General features: G+C 49.1%; 8 non-coding genes across 8 annotated transcripts; 3 read left to right on the plus strand and 5 right to left on the minus strand.

The window, feature by feature from the left end:
* Positions 1 to 2,150: 2,150 nt before the first annotated feature.
* On the minus strand, positions 2,151 to 2,223 carry trnak-cuu (transfer RNA lysine (anticodon CUU)). The gene has a single exon. It is a non-coding gene; the product is annotated as a tRNA-Lys (tRNA).
* An 821-nt stretch (positions 2,224 to 3,044) lies between these two features.
* Positions 3,045 to 3,116, minus strand: trnam-cau (transfer RNA methionine (anticodon CAU)). Its single transcript has one exon. It is a non-coding gene; the product is annotated as a tRNA-Met (tRNA).
* A 279-nt stretch (positions 3,117 to 3,395) lies between these two features.
* Positions 3,396 to 3,478, plus strand: trnal-cag (transfer RNA leucine (anticodon CAG)). Its single transcript has one exon. It is a non-coding gene; the product is annotated as a tRNA-Leu (tRNA).
* Positions 3,479 to 6,269: 2,791 nt separating this feature from the next.
* Positions 6,270 to 6,342, minus strand: trnak-cuu (transfer RNA lysine (anticodon CUU)). The gene has a single exon. It is a non-coding gene; the product is annotated as a tRNA-Lys (tRNA).
* An 821-nt stretch (positions 6,343 to 7,163) lies between these two features.
* trnam-cau (transfer RNA methionine (anticodon CAU)) lies at positions 7,164 to 7,235 on the minus strand. Its single transcript has one exon. It is a non-coding gene; the product is annotated as a tRNA-Met (tRNA).
* Positions 7,236 to 7,514: 279 nt separating this feature from the next.
* Positions 7,515 to 7,597, plus strand: trnal-cag (transfer RNA leucine (anticodon CAG)). Its single transcript has one exon. It is a non-coding gene; the product is annotated as a tRNA-Leu (tRNA).
* Positions 7,598 to 10,388: 2,791 nt separating this feature from the next.
* On the minus strand, positions 10,389 to 10,461 carry trnak-cuu (transfer RNA lysine (anticodon CUU)). Its single transcript has one exon. It is a non-coding gene; the product is annotated as a tRNA-Lys (tRNA).
* A 1,172-nt stretch (positions 10,462 to 11,633) lies between these two features.
* trnal-cag (transfer RNA leucine (anticodon CAG)) lies at positions 11,634 to 11,716 on the plus strand. The gene has a single exon. It is a non-coding gene; the product is annotated as a tRNA-Leu (tRNA).
* Positions 11,717 to 13,330: the final 1,614 nt, after the last annotated feature.

Here is a 13,330-nt window from a genome sequence, read left to right on the forward strand (position 1 = left end):
TAGGGCGCAAAAGACATGCCAATGCCAAAAGCGTGGCTGTGTGCTTCCAGCTGTGAAATGTCACTGGTGGATGTTGAAGACATTACTTCCAAGGCAGCAGGTCCAAGCGATTTAGCGTTTGTACAAGAAGCAGGAAGAGAGAAACGGCACTCCGCCTTTTTCTGGGCAGGCCGAAGCGACAGGAGAAGGGCGCCGTAGTGGGCAGGATTCGAGCCGACGCGGGGAGACCCCAATGGCTTTCTAGCCCATCGCCTTAACCGCTCGGCCACGACTACAGGGAGCGCCGCCGCCGCCGGCTTGCGATCATTTAACACGGAGGGCGAGGCGGCGGCGGTAACCTTTTTCAATGTCGCTCTCCGCTTCCCCCCAAAAAAAAGCCAAATGACATGCTAGCACTCGGACACCCTTCAGAAGACTGAAGGGTGGCTTAAAGCTGGAAGGATTAGGTCTCCCCGTTCCGACGCGACAATCGAACTTCCTTAGGCAGAGAGAAAGCAACATCGAGGAGCGTCAACAAGACTTTAGAAGCTGCGCCACACGCCACTTTCAGTCGCAGTCACAGCAGTTTTAAAGGCAGGAATCGCCTTTGCGAACGCCATGAGAAACAGAACGCAAGCTCAGGTCCTGCGGTTTAACAAACAGCCACGGCTTTCATGCGACTGGACATTTCTTTTCTGGAGCGAATTCACTTTCAACTTCAAGAAATTCACACAACTTGCGAAATACGAAATACAAATCTGGCTCATCGCTGCACAAGAAATACCGCCGGCTGGCAAGAAAATGACAACGGTGTTTTTCCTTAACGAAAAACTTCCCATGGAGAAAAACAACGGCTGTGCGTCTCTGTCGGCTTGATTCAGTTTAATGCAAGTATTCATTCTCCTCCTGGAAAATACAGCTTGCGAAAGATGAAATACAATTCTTGGCTTTTCTGGGTGAGTGCAGAAGAAATCCTGCCGGCTGGCAGAAGAATTCCAGCCTTTTTTACTCTTTAACCAGAAACTTGCGAATGATACAAAGCAAGCGGGGTGCGTTTCTGTGCAGCTGTTAACTGAACAGCTGCTGCTTCAAGCCCACCCAGGGCTCATTCCGATTTCAACATCATGCCCCCTGAAGGTAGACTGGATTTCTTTGCGAAGCATTCACCTTTTGGACGTTTCAGGAAAGGTGCGTGTCGATGCCAGACTTGAAAAGCTTTCCATACAAAGAAACAACATAGTGCTTTTGATTGATGGGAAACGGCAAGAGCGGTTTGAGCAGCTCCGGCCTCTCAACCGCTTTACAATGTGATCGGCACCTCGGTAGCCAGTTTAGAAGGCTGAAAAGGATGCTGGAAGCACAGCGACGTTCTAAAACCAGCGCTTGAAAAGCATCTGCATACATAAAATGTCCATTTCCCCAAAGCTGAATCTGCATCTTCAGAAGATTGTCAGCTATACGTTTTCGTTCTTTGTTTCCTTTTTTTACGACAAGCTTTCGAGAAATGAACTGTCTATTGTGATGAAGGCTGCATTAGAAATTGTGCATCTAGCTTAGTTCAATGAAATCGGGAGGTGCACCTGTCTCAAGCGGATGGCTCTTTGCAGGCACACTACGGAAACCTGCGGGCGCAAGTTGGGAGAAGTGACTCTTGCAGAGTGTTGAGCTTCGAGAAGAGGGCTCCGCTCAGGAAGATATTTCCACATGTTGAAGAGTCGCTTTTCGCCCTTTCTTTCCCACATTTTTCCAGTGCGGTTATTGATCGCGTTCAAAATGTTTTCCCAACGTACGTGTTACCTGCAAAATCACAGTGAAACTGTTATGCCCAAAAGATTCCTAATAGTTATTGTATTAGAATAGCTCTCCAATTTCTTAGCCTTCGTACACGCAATGTTTAAGGAAACGCTAGAGTAAATGAAACTGTAAATAGACAGGAGCTCTTCTTAGTTTTCATACAAGTTATGATGGCTGCAGCTCCTATCTGCGTCCCGGTGACCGGAGCCAAGGGATTATCTGCGGAACCCTTGATTTATCTCTCGGGCAAGGAGCTAGATACGCCCTTTTCATCTCGGTTTGATCACACCTGTGCATTAAAACGCAGTGCTCGGTACCATCGAGGTGTAAGAGGTTCAAGGATGAGCGGGAAACTTTGTTAATAAGGAGACGGGCACCGCCCAACGTGGGGCTCGAACCCACGACCCTGAGATTAAGAGTCTCATGCTCTACCAACTGAGCTAGCCGGGCGCCGGTAGAGCTGGTGGTTAACTTGTCCCTGTTGACGGCAATTTGACAAGGTATACTTCCTGGCTTTTCATCATGTGCTGACCGGATTCGAGAGTAGCACACCCTGTTCTTTGTTGATTACTGTACCTCCAGCAGCGCAAATGTCAGTAATCATTGAAATGTACGACCTACAATCTCCTCAGCATGCCCGCGTGGACTCCTCAGTGATCATCCTTCTACGTTCTGCTGTAGTTTTCATGCAAGTGAAAACCGTGCTCCAAATAACAGCGGCACAGTTGTATCCTGCGGTAAGCATTCTTCTAATTCCATCGTTTTGCTCCAGGTAAAAGGTAGCGCATCATAGTGTTGATATTCCAAGGTTTCAGAGTCCGTATTGGATGGCTTGGATGCAGACATCGCTCAGAGCTCCCAGTATGATTTTCCCGAGTTCAGTTTTGCAGTGTTTTAGTGCTTTACTACTTCCAGTGGGCCTTTGAATGCTCTGCTAAGTAGAGACGTGACATAATTACTAATGCGACCGAGTGTGCTGGCTGTTCCTGGTTCGTAATGATTAACGCGAGAAATCAATATAAACATAACTGCTTCGATTTCGAGGTTCAGTTGAAGCTTTCAAAGAAACTATCAAAGACCTCAGAACAACCGAAGACACATTTGGTCATCTCCGTATTGGTGAAGATTAAAGAGTCCCGCAAGTGTCAAGCTTGCACAAACACACACCAGAGAGAAACTCAGGACAGAATTTAAAGAAAGGGAGATGCAGACTATTTGAAGGCACTTTGTTAACCCAATGGCATGCTTATGAATCGTGCATAGGACACACGTAGCAGAGGATGGTTTCGATCCATCGACCTCTGGGTTATGGGCCCAGCACGCTTCCGCTGCGCCACTCTGCTGACGGCCTCTCTGCGTGTGGCGCACAACTGCTCTTTTTATTTCCTACATAAGTGATGAAAGAGTTGAAAGTTTCAACGACAAACGCAGACGTCACTTTGAGCGCTTGGTGTTGTAGCACAAATCATCACATGCTGCTCTACACTGGATTATAAAAGCCGACACATTTTCCAAACATTTTAATGCTGGAGTCACACTGTAGTATTAATAACAGTGCGATACTCGAGGAGCGTAGTGGGATCGCGGTGGCTCATCAGACCGCCCCGGGACAGGGGGCCCGCGTCAGGATGGCCGAGCGGTCTAAGGCGCTGCGTTCAGGTCGCAGTCTCCCCTGGAGGCGTGGGTTCGAATCCCACTCCTGACAAAAAGCTTGCTCAGTGCCGTCTCCAGTCGGGTGCAAATGGGTGAAGCAGCCTGACGCAGGGAACGTGCGCCGATAGGCGTAGGTGTATCCCCTGCCTCTTCCGATTTAGCTCGTGCTCCATAGGATGGAAGCGGATGCTCTGGCTTTTTGACTCGAATATAACCTGATCACAACAGAAGGCCGTGCAGCCCAGTGCTGGTTTAAGAATGCCTCGTGTCTTCAGGCCCCTATTCCTTCAGGTTACCCCTTTGGAATAGTCGTCCGAAAAAGACGGGAAAGGAAAAGCATGTAAGCTCCCACACACTGCGTTAGCATTAGCGGTTGGAATCTGATGGGAGAAAAGCAACCTGGCTCGCCGTCAAGCAATCCATCCCTGGTCTCCCACGTGACAGGCGGGGATACGCACCACTATACTAACGAGGAGCGCTTGCTTGGCGCTTGAAGACACTTCCTCTTGCGGCTACTACTGTTTCCGGTTTCGTCTTTTCTTTTCATTCCTCCCAGAGGAGCGCATGAAAACGTTTCCATCTGCGCCATCCTCACCCCTCCAATGCTATGGTCCCTGCTCCTCCTGGTGCACTGCAAACACTCATTCAGCTGGTTCTTTCAGTTTGAATAATTAGGTCTTCAAAGGCTGGAAGTAGGGCGCAAAAGACATGCCAATGCCAAAAGCGTGGCTGTGTGCTTCCAGCTGTGAAATGTCACTGGTGGATGTTGAAGACATTACTTCCAAGGCAGCAGGTCCAAGCGATTTAGCGTTTGTACAAGAAGCAGGAAGAGAGAAACGGCACTCCGCCTTTTTCTGGGCAGGCCGAAGCGACAGGAGAAGGGCGCCGTAGTGGGCAGGATTCGAGCCGACGCGGGGAGACCCCAATGGCTTTCTAGCCCATCGCCTTAACCGCTCGGCCACGACTACAGGGAGCGCCGCCGCCGCCGGCTTGCGATCATTTAACACGGAGGGCGAGGCGGCGGCGGTAACCTTTTTCAATGTCGCTCTCCGCTTCCCCCCAAAAAAAAGCCAAATGACATGCTAGCACTCGGACACCCTTCAGAAGACTGAAGGGTGGCTTAAAGCTGGAAGGATTAGGTCTCCCCGTTCCGACGCGACAATCGAACTTCCTTAGGCAGAGAGAAAGCAACATCGAGGAGCGTCAACAAGACTTTAGAAGCTGCGCCACACGCCACTTTCAGTCGCAGTCACAGCAGTTTTAAAGGCAGGAATCGCCTTTGCGAACGCCATGAGAAACAGAACGCAAGCTCAGGTCCTGCGGTTTAACAAACAGCCACGGCTTTCATGCGACTGGACATTTCTTTTCTGGAGCGAATTCACTTTCAACTTCAAGAAATTCACACAACTTGCGAAATACGAAATACAAATCTGGCTCATCGCTGCACAAGAAATACCGCCGGCTGGCAAGAAAATGACAACGGTGTTTTTCCTTAACGAAAAACTTCCCATGGAGAAAAACAACGGCTGTGCGTCTCTGTCGGCTTGATTCAGTTTAATGCAAGTATTCATTCTCCTCCTGGAAAATACAGCTTGCGAAAGATGAAATACAATTCTTGGCTTTTCTGGGTGAGTGCAGAAGAAATCCTGCCGGCTGGCAGAAGAATTCCAGCCTTTTTTACTCTTTAACCAGAAACTTGCGAATGATACAAAGCAAGCGGGGTGCGTTTCTGTGCAGCTGTTAACTGAACAGCTGCTGCTTCAAGCCCACCCAGGGCTCATTCCGATTTCAACATCATGCCCCCTGAAGGTAGACTGGATTTCTTTGCGAAGCATTCACCTTTTGGACGTTTCAGGAAAGGTGCGTGTCGATGCCAGACTTGAAAAGCTTTCCATACAAAGAAACAACATAGTGCTTTTGATTGATGGGAAACGGCAAGAGCGGTTTGAGCAGCTCCGGCCTCTCAACCGCTTTACAATGTGATCGGCACCTCGGTAGCCAGTTTAGAAGGCTGAAAAGGATGCTGGAAGCACAGCGACGTTCTAAAACCAGCGCTTGAAAAGCATCTGCATACATAAAATGTCCATTTCCCCAAAGCTGAATCTGCATCTTCAGAAGATTGTCAGCTATACGTTTTCGTTCTTTGTTTCCTTTTTTTACGACAAGCTTTCGAGAAATGAACTGTCTATTGTGATGAAGGCTGCATTAGAAATTGTGCATCTAGCTTAGTTCAATGAAATCGGGAGGTGCACCTGTCTCAAGCGGATGGCTCTTTGCAGGCACACTACGGAAACCTGCGGGCGCAAGTTGGGAGAAGTGACTCTTGCAGAGTGTTGAGCTTCGAGAAGAGGGCTCCGCTCAGGAAGATATTTCCACATGTTGAAGAGTCGCTTTTCGCCCTTTCTTTCCCACATTTTTCCAGTGCGGTTATTGATCGCGTTCAAAATGTTTTCCCAACGTACGTGTTACCTGCAAAATCACAGTGAAACTGTTATGCCCAAAAGATTCCTAATAGTTATTGTATTAGAATAGCTCTCCAATTTCTTAGCCTTCGTACACGCAATGTTTAAGGAAACGCTAGAGTAAATGAAACTGTAAATAGACAGGAGCTCTTCTTAGTTTTCATACAAGTTATGATGGCTGCAGCTCCTATCTGCGTCCCGGTGACCGGAGCCAAGGGATTATCTGCGGAACCCTTGATTTATCTCTCGGGCAAGGAGCTAGATACGCCCTTTTCATCTCGGTTTGATCACACCTGTGCATTAAAACGCAGTGCTCGGTACCATCGAGGTGTAAGAGGTTCAAGGATGAGCGGGAAACTTTGTTAATAAGGAGACGGGCACCGCCCAACGTGGGGCTCGAACCCACGACCCTGAGATTAAGAGTCTCATGCTCTACCGACTGAGCTAGCCGGGCGCCGGTGGAGCTGGTGGTTAACTTGTCCCTGTTGACGGCAATTTGACAAGGTATACTTCCTGGCTTTTCATCATGTGCTGACCGGATTCGAGAGTAGCACACCCTGTTCTTTGTTGATTACTGTACCTCCAGCAGCGCAAATGTCAGTAATCATTGAAATGTACGACCTACAATCTCCTCAGCATGCCCGCGTGGACTCCTCAGTGATCATCCTTCTACGTTCTGCTGTAGTTTTCATGCAAGTGAAAACCGTGCTCCAAATAACAGCGGCACAGTTGTATCCTGCGGTAAGCATTCTTCTAATTCCATCGTTTTGCTCCAGGTAAAAGGTAGCGCATCATAGTGTTGATATTCCAAGGTTTCAGAGTCCGTATTGGATGGCTTGGATGCAGACATCGCTCAGAGCTCCCAGTATGATTTTCCCGAGTTCAGTTTTGCAGTGTTTTAGTGCTTTACTACTTCCAGTGGGCCTTTGAATGCTCTGCTAAGTAGAGACGTGACATAATTACTAATGCGACCGAGTGTGCTGGCTGTTCCTGGTTCGTAATGATTAACGCGAGAAATCAATATAAACATAACTGCTTCGATTTCGAGGTTCAGTTGAAGCTTTCAAAGAAACTATCAAAGACCTCAGAACAACCGAAGACACATTTGGTCATCTCCGTATTGGTGAAGATTAAAGAGTCCCGCAAGTGTCAAGCTTGCACAAACACACACCAGAGAGAAACTCAGGACAGAATTTAAAGAAAGGGAGATGCAGACTATTTGAAGGCACTTTGCTAACCCAATGGCATGCTTATGAATCGTGCATAGGACACACGTAGCAGAGGATGGTTTCGATCCATCGACCTCTGGGTTATGGGCCCAGCACGCTTCCGCTGCGCCACTCTGCTGACGGCCCCTCTGCGTGTGGCGCACAACTGCTCTTTTTATTTCCTACATAAGTGATGAAAGAGTTGAAAGTTTCAACGACAAACGCAGACGTCACTTTGAGCGCTTGGTGTTGTAGCACAAATCATCACATGCTGCTCTACACTGGATTATAAAAGCCGACACATTTTCCAAACATTTTAATGCTGGAGTCACACTGTAGTATTAATAACAGTGCGATACTCGAGGAGCGTAGTGGGATCGCGGTGGCTCATCAGACCGCCCCGGGACAGGGGGCCCGCGTCAGGATGGCCGAGCGGTCTAAGGCGCTGCGTTCAGGTCGCAGTCTCCCCTGGAGGCGTGGGTTCGAATCCCACTCCTGACAAAAAGCTTGCTCAGTGCCGTCTCCAGTCGGGTGCAAATGGGTGAAGCAGCCTGACGCAGGGAACGTGCGCCGATAGGCGTAGGTGTATCCCCTGCCTCTTCCGATTTAGCTCGTGCTCCATAGGATGGAAGCGGATGCTCTGGCTTTTTGACTCGAATATAACCTGATCACAACAGAAGGCCGTGCAGCCCAGTGCTGGTTTAAGAATGCCTCGTGTCTTCAGGCCCCTATTCCTTCAGGTTACCCCTTTGGAATAGTCGTCCGAAAAAGACGGGAAAGGAAAAGCATGTAAGCTCCCACACACTGCGTTAGCATTAGCGGTTGGAATCTGATGGGAGAAAAGCAACCTGGCTCGCCGTCAAGCAATCCATCCCTGGTCTCCCACGTGACAGGCGGGGATACGCACCACTATACTAACGAGGAGCGCTTGCTTGGCGCTTGAAGACACTTCCTCTTGCGGCTACTACTGTTTCCGGTTTCGTCTTTTCTTTTCATTCCTCCCAGAGGAGCGCATGAAAACGTTTCCATCTGCGCCATCCTCACCCCTCCAATGCTATGGTCCCTGCTCCTCCTGGTGCACTGCAAACACTCATTCAGCCGGTTCTTTCAGTTTGAATAATTAGGTCTTCAAAGGCTGGAAGTAGGGCGCAAAAGACATGCCAATGCCAAAAGCGTGGCTGTGTGCTTCCAGCTGTGAAATGTCACTGGTGGATGTTGAAGACATTACTTCCAAGGCAGCAGGTCCAAGCGATTTAGCGTTTGTACAAGAAGCAGGAAGAGAGAAACGGCACTCCGCCTTTTTCTGGGCAGGCCGAAGCGACAGGAGAAGGGCGCCGTAGTGGGCAGGATTCGAGCCGACGCGGGGAGACCCCAATGGCTTTCTAGCCCATCGCCTTAACCGCTCGGCCACGACTACAGGGAGCGCCGCCGCCGCCGGCTTGCGATCATTTAACACGGAGGGCGAGGCGGCGGCGGTAACCTTTTTCAATGTCGCTCTCCGCTTCCCCCCAAAAAAAAGCCAAATGACATGCTAGCACTCGGACACCCTTCAGAAGACTGAAGGGTGGCTTAAAGCTGGAAGGATTAGGTCTCCCCGTTCCGACGCGACAATCGAACTTCCTTAGGCAGAGAGAAAGCAACATCGAGGAGCGTCAACAAGACTTTAGAAGCTGCGCCACACGCCACTTTCAGTCGCAGTCACAGCAGTTTTAAAGGCAGGAATCGCCTTTGCGAACGCCATGAGAAACAGAACGCAAGCTCAGGTCCTGCGGTTTAACAAACAGCCACGGCTTTCATGCGACTGGACATTTCTTTTCTGGAGCGAATTCACTTTCAACTTCAAGAAATTCACACAACTTGCGAAATACGAAATACAAATCTGGCTCATCGCTGCACAAGAAATACCGCCGGCTGGCAAGAAAATGACAACGGTGTTTTTCCTTAACGAAAAACTTCCCATGGAGAAAAACAACGGCTGTGCGTCTCTGTCGGCATGATTCAGTTTAATGCAAGTATTCATTCTCCTCCTGGAAAATACAGCTTGCGAAAGATGAAATACAATTCTTGGCTTTTCTGGGTGAGTGCAGAAGAAATCCTGCCGGCTGGCAGAAGAATTCCAGCCTTTTTTACTCTTTAACCAGAAACTTGCGAATGATACAAAGCAAGCGGGGTGCGTTTCTGTGCAGCTGTTAACTGAACAGCTGCTGCTTCAAGCCCACCCAGGGCTCATTCCGATTTCAACATCATGCCCCCTGAAGGTAGACTGGATTTCTTTGCGAAGCATTCACCTTTTGGACGTTTCAGGAAAGGTGCGTGTCGATGCCAGACTTGAAAAGCTTTCCATACAAAGAAACAACATAGTGCTTTTGATTGATGGGAAACGGCAAGAGCGGTTTGAGCAGCTCCGGCCTCTCAACCGCTTTACAATGTGATCGGCACCTCGGTAGCCAGTTTAGAAGGCTGAAAAGGATGCTGGAAGCACAGCGACGTTCTAAAACCAGCGCTTGAAAAGCATCTGCATACATAAAATGTCCATTTCCCCAAAGCTGAATCTGCATCTTCAGAAGATTGTCAGCTATACGTTTTCGTTCTTTGTTTCCTTTTTTTACGACAAGCTTTCGAGAAATGAACTGTCTATTGTGATGAAGGCTGCATTAGAAATTGTGCATCTAGCTTAGTTCAATGAAATCGGGAGGTGCACCTGTCTCAAGCGGATGGCTCTTTGCAGGCACACTACGGAAACCTGCGGGCGCAAGTTGGGAGAAGTGACTCTTGCAGAGTGTTGAGCTTCGAGAAGAGGGCTCCGCTCAGGAAGATATTTCCACATGTTGAAGAGTCGCTTTTCGCCCTTTCTTTCCCACATTTTTCCAGTGCGGTTATTGATCGCGTTCAAAATGTTTTCCCAACGTACGTGTTACCTGCAAAATCACAGTGAAACTGTTATGCCCAAAAGATTCCTAATAGTTATTGTATTAGAATAGCTCTCCAATTTCTTAGCCTTCGTACACGCAATGTTTAAGGAAACGCTAGAGTAAATGAAACTGTAAATAGACAGGAGCTCTTCTTAGTTTTCATACAAGTTATGATGGCTGCAGCTCCTATCTGCGTCCCGGTGACCGGAGCCAAGGGATTATCTGCGGAACCCTTGATTTATCTCTCGGGCAAGGAGCTAGATACGCCCTTTTCATCTCGGTTTGATCACACCTGTGCATTAAAACGCAGTGCTCGGTACCATCGAGGTGTAAGAGGTTCAAGGATGAGCGGGAAACTTTGTTAATAAGGAGACGGGCACCGCCCAACGTGGGGCTCGAACCCACGACCCTGAGATTAAGAGTCTCATGCTCTACCGACTGAGCTAGCCGGGCGCCGGTGGAGCTGGTGGTTAACTTGTCCCTGTTGACGGCAATTTGACAAGGTATACTTCCTGGCTTTTCATCATGTGCTGACCGGATTCGAGAGTAGCACACCCTGTTCTTTGTTGATTACTGTACCTCCAGCAGCGCAAATGTCAGTAATCATTGAAATGTACGACCTACAATCTCCTCAGCATGCCCGCGTGGACTCCTCAGTGATCATCCTTCTACGTTCTGCTGTAGTTTTCATGCAAGTGAAAACCGTGCTCCAAATAACAGCGGCACAGTTGTATCCTGCGGTAAGCATTCTTCTAATTCCATCGTTTTGCTCCAGGTAAAAGGTAGCGCATCATAGTGTTGATATTCCAAGGTTTCAGAGTCCGTATTGGATGGCTTGGATGCAGACATCGCTCAGAGCTCCCAGTATGATTTTCCCGAGTTCAGTTTTGCAGTGTTTTAGTGCTTTACTACTTCCAGTGGGCCTTTGAATGCTCTGCTAAGTAGAGACGTGACATAATTACTAATGCGACCGAGTGTGCTGGCTGTTCCTGGTTCGTAATGATTAACGCGAGAAATCAATATAAACATAACTGCTTCGATTTCGAGGTTCAGTTGAAGCTTTCAAAGAAACTATCAAAGACCTCAGAACAACCGAAGACACATTTGGTCATCTCCGTATTGGTGAAGATTAAAGAGTCCCGCAAGTGTCAAGCTTGCACAAACACACACGAGAGAGAAACTCAGGACAGAATTTAAAGAAAGGGAGATGCAGACTATTTGAAGGCACTTTGCTAACCCAATGGCATGCTTATGAATCGTGCATAGGACACACGTAGCAGAGGATGGTTTCGATCCATCGACCTCTAGGTTATGGGCCCAGCACGCTTCCGCTGCGCCACTCTGCTGACGGCCCCTCTGCGTGTGGCGCACAACTGCTCTTTTTATTTCCTACATAAGTGATGAAAGAGTTGAAAGTTTCAACGACAAACGCAGACGTCACTTTGAGCGCTTGGTGTTGTAGCACAAATCATCACATGCTGCTCTACACTGGATTATAAAAGCCGACACATTTTCCAAACATTTTAATGCTGGAGTCACACTGTAGTATTAATAACAGTGCGATACTCGAGGAGCGTAGTGGGATCGCGGTGGCTCATCAGACCGCCCCGGGACAGGGGGCCCGCGTCAGGATGGCCGAGCGGTCTAAGGCGCTGCGTTCAGGTCGCAGTCTCCCCTGGAGGCGTGGGTTCGAATCCCACTCCTGACAAAAAGCTTGCTCAGTGCCGTCTCCAGTCGGGTGCAAATGGGTGAAGCAGCCTGACGCAGGGAACGTGCGCCGATAGGCGTAGGTGTATCCCCTGCCTCTTCCGATTTAGCTCGTGCTCCATAGGATGGAAGCGGATGCTCTGGCTTTTTGACTCGAATATAACCTGATCACAACAGAAGGCCGTGCAGCCCAGTGCTGGTTTAAGAATGCCTCGTGTCTTCAGGCCCCTATTCCTTCAGGTTACCCCTTTGGAATAGTCGTCCGAAAAAGACGGGAAAGGAAAAGCATGTAAGCTCCCACACACTGCGTTAGCATTAGCGGTTGGAATCTGATGGGAGAAAAGCAACCTGGCTCGCCGTCAAGCAATCCATCCCTGGTCTCCCACGTGACAGGCGGGGATACGCACCACTATACTAACGAGGAGCGCTTGCTTGGCGCTTGAAGACACTTCCTCTTGCGGCTACTACTGTTTCCGGTTTCGTCTTTTCTTTTCATTCCTCCCAGAGGAGCGCATGAAAACGTTTCCATCTGCGCCATCCTCACCCCTCCAATGCTATGGTCCCTGCTCCTCCTGGTGCACTGCAAACACTCATTCAGCCGGTTCTTTCAGTTTGAATAATTAGGTCTTCAAAGGCTGGAAGTAGGGCGCAAAAGACATGCCAATGCCAAAAGCGTGGCTGTGTGCTTCCAGCTGTGAAATGTCACTGGTGGATGTTGAAGACATTACTTCCAAGGCAGCAGGTCCAAGCGATTTAGCGTTTGTACAAGAAGCAGGAAGAGAGAAACGGCACTCCGCCTTTTTCTGGGCAGGCCGAAGCGACAGGAGAAGGGCGCCGTAGTGGGCAGGATTCGAGCCGACGCGGGGAGACCCCAATGGCTTTCTAGCCCATCGCCTTAACCGCTCGGCCACGACTACAGGGAGCGCCGCCGCCGCCGGCTTGCGATCATTTAACACGGAGGGCGAGGCGGCGGCGGTAACCTTTTTCAATGTCGCTCTCCGCTTCCCCCCAAAAAAAAGCCAAATGACATGCTAGCACTCGGACACCCTTCAGAAGACTGAAGGGTGGCTTAAAGCTGGAAGGATTAGGTCTCCCCGTTCCGACGCGACAATCGAACTTCCTTAGGCAGAGAGAAAGCAACATCGAGGAGCGTCAACAAGACTTTAGAAGCTGCGCCACACGCCACTTTCAGTCGCAGTCACAGCAGTTTTAAAGGCAGGAATCGCCTTTGCGAACGCCATGAGAAACAGAACGCAAGCTCAGGTCCTGCGGTTTAACAAACAGCCACGGCTTTCATGCGACTGGACATTTCTTTTCTGGAGCGAATTCACTTTCAACTTCAAGAAATTCACACAACTTGCGAAATACGAAATACAAATCTGGCTCATCGCTGCACAAGAAATACCGCCGGCTGGCAAGAAAATGACAACGGTGTTTTTCCTTAACGAAAAACTTCCCATGGAGAAAAACAACGGCTGTGCGTCTCTGTCGGCATGATTCAGTTTAATGCAAGTATTCATTCTCCTCCTGGAAAATACAGCTTGCGAAAGATGAAATACAATTCTTGGCTTTTCTGGGTGAGTGCAGAAGAAATCCTGCCGGCTGGCAGAAGAAT

Source organism: Lepisosteus oculatus, unplaced genomic scaffold (genome assembly GCF_040954835.1).
Source record: "Lepisosteus oculatus isolate fLepOcu1 unplaced genomic scaffold, fLepOcu1.hap2 HAP2_SCAFFOLD_75, whole genome shotgun sequence".
Classification (NCBI taxonomy): domain Eukaryota; kingdom Metazoa; phylum Chordata; class Actinopteri; order Semionotiformes; family Lepisosteidae; genus Lepisosteus; species Lepisosteus oculatus.